Source organism: Pseudophryne corroboree (assembly GCF_028390025.1).
Source record: "Pseudophryne corroboree isolate aPseCor3 chromosome 3 unlocalized genomic scaffold, aPseCor3.hap2 SUPER_3_unloc_14, whole genome shotgun sequence".
NCBI lineage: Eukaryota > Metazoa > Chordata > Amphibia > Anura > Myobatrachidae > Pseudophryne > Pseudophryne corroboree.
In genome coordinates, this window is record NW_026967502.1 from 73303 (window position 1) to 76345 (window position 3043).

The 3043-nt window shown below is 44.0% G+C and overlaps 1 non-coding gene across 1 annotated transcript; it reads right to left on the reverse strand.

The window, feature by feature from the left end:
- LOC134983419 (U2 spliceosomal RNA) lies at positions 1-191 on the reverse strand. Its single transcript, XR_010191638.1, has one exon. It is a non-coding gene; the product is annotated as a U2 spliceosomal RNA (small nuclear RNA).
- Between the last annotated feature and the right edge of the window lie 2852 nt (positions 192-3043).

Here is a 3043-nt window from a genome sequence, read left to right on the forward strand (position 1 = left end):
GAAAGGTGCACCGGTCCCGGAGGTACTGCAATACCGAGTCAATGCGTGGAGTGGACGGAGCAATCTCTTCTTCCATTTCCCTGTTCTAAACATATATTTAATACATGGCCCCCACATAGGGAACGTATCAGATATTAAACTGATAAGAACAGATACTACACTTGATCTTAGCCAAAAGGCCAAGTAGTGATATTTTTACCAAGACTAGCGGCTAAGTAGTAAACAGAGTACCAGACCCATTACATTGACATAGTGTAAGGAAAAATAGACTCAAAGAATACCGGTATTTGTGGACCGGTCCTGGAACCCCCATCCCTGCAAGTGCAGGGAATATATATATACATATATAACTTCACACAGTTAGGGGCATACACTGAACTGAAGGGAGGTAGGTTCAGGGGAAATTTAAGGGAAATATTTCCTCACAGAAGGGGTAGTGGACAAGTGGAACAGCCTCCCATGAGAGGCGGCAGAGGCCAAGACTGTAGAGCAATTTAAACCTGCTTGGTATATTCATATACTTCTATGTAAACAAGCGCATGGCCTCAGTGCTGTGAGGCAGCAATGCTAACCACTACTCCATCTGTATTATTCTGGATTGAGATGTGTCTGGCCCACAGAGGCATAAACTGATCCCTGGAACCTCCCGGCTGCTCTGCAACTGGTGTCCTGGAGCATGGGGTACCTGTGTCTGTGCTACCTTTAGGAAGTCTGGAGCCACATTGGGAACATGCAATTTAATGTATATGGGAATCAAACCTGTGTAGTCTATCTTACTAATACACAGCATTAGCCCACAAAGCTATTGGAGCTCCTGTGTAGTAAACTACTGAACTTGTCGTTCCTTTAGGAGATTTGCTGTTTGTAACCATGGAATATACAATGCCACAATCATAGCACACAATAATGTCTCATAACTCTGTGCTGTGGGCCAGCTCTACCGACTGAGCTATAACGCTCCTTTTATAACATGATGTAAACAACTGTTGTCAATTTAGAATAGCACAACACTAGTTAAGAAAAAATCCCCGCCTGTGTAATAAACAGGGTGAGGTAAAAATAACTCTATTACAGTGAGATTACCGAAATATATGTACTAAAGGATCACTAAAGAATCCCTTAGAATAAACGAGCTCCAGAGCATATGAAAGGGCTGTGTTATACTTGCTGTTTTTGCTGCTCTCCGCCTGTACTAACAGGGTGAGACGCTGTGTTATGTGCAGCGCAGTATCCCCCGCTGACCTGACGGATGGTCCCTTGCAGAGATAGAAGATGGCGCCTATAGCTGAGTCTGCCCCCACAGAGTGAGGACGGCAGCGGGAAGACGCTGTTGGGCGGGAGAACGGGGCGCGAACACAACATCCTCCTGCGTCCCGCCGCGGTACAGCCTCCCCACCCCCGCAACTGAGCTCCGTAAAATCATTGAAATGACTACCGCTGCTGTCTGACAAGACGCGGCTTCCATGAAATGGGCGGCGGAAGCGGGACTGAACCGCTCCGTCCGCTCTGAGCGGGGGGGGGGGGGGGGGGGGGTCCACATACACCAGCGCTGCACAATAATAAATACCATTATAAATACAATATATGCAATAACAGCCCAACGCTGCCCAGGCAGGTTGTGGCTGTCTTACCAGTACAGTGCCTCCTAGGAAATCCATCCTGCATCAAGTAAGCCCCAGTGACTAAGAGTATGGTGGCTTCTTAGAGGCTCTGGGGAGTGGGAGACACATAACTAACTAACCCCACTCCTAGTATACGTGTCTCCTGTAAACAGGGACTAAGCACACATAAGTAAAATCTAAATAAACAACAGAAACCTAACTAAAATCTACACTGAAGGAATCTGTGCCTGTACTCCTTACACAATATAATGTGCTATAACCTTTATAATGGTTTCTTTATATCTTAACCCCACAAATAAGATATGCAGGTGATCTTAGGAACAGCATACCTTACTTACATAGTGAGGAACAGTATAACACACATCAAGGTATCGTTATAATAAGGTACGTCTCAAGCGTACCATTAATCACAATGAATACAGCATAACTGCACATATAAAGGTCTCTGCGTCAAATAGACTTGTACAGTGATGCAATAAAGGTACAATTTATTTAACAAATGGTTTAAAATGGTTGAAAAAATAAACATACAAGCCTTAGGGGGGGAGGGGCTGTGCAAGATCCCAGCAAGGAGGAATATATTATTTTGTTGAGCTGAGGTAACGAAGCTCCAAATGCCAAATATAGAGAAATAAAATAGGTCTTACCTTACATGGGAGACACACATCCACCTCACCTGTGCAAAGACCTCCTTTGGACAACGCGTTTCGAGTCTGGAGTGACCCTTGAGTCACCCCAGACTCGAAACGCATACAGAAAGAGTCTCCCTCCCCCCCATAATGTCATCCCACTATTCAAATGAGCTGTCAAAATCGGACATAGCCAAAATTTCAAGTACATAGTCACTATTGGTGGTTCTGGGATCTGGCTACTTCAAGGGAAATCGCATAGTCACAATGGCAGTGTGTGTACCCACCTTTACACACCAGACGGGATATTTATACACAGCAACACTGATATTATGTGGACACAAAAGTAACAATACAAGTGACACATTAACAGGAAATTGTTTCTGTCACCATAGCAACAATTATCTGGAAATAAGATAATACAAAGACAAATAAAAGACTCAACGGAAATCTTTTGTTTTTAAACAACTTTATTTCATATCTTTAATAAGAGATTTTTGTCTATATTTTAAACTTAAAATATACTTTACTCTGCACATGGATAAAATATCCTTTAAAGCACAGAAACAATTCAAGTTACGTGTTAGTATTGCAGGCAAGTAAAACAGATACATATCATTCAGACCCAGCCGCAATAGTGGCCCGCAGCAGTTTGCTGGTGTTGGCAAAATGCACATGTGCAGCGGCCGTGCGGACACGCACATTGTGGCCACATACCTGAGGGGCGAATGCCGGCAGGCCAGGACCATTTTCCGGAGGGCTGTGTGATATCACATATGCGTTCCTCTTTAA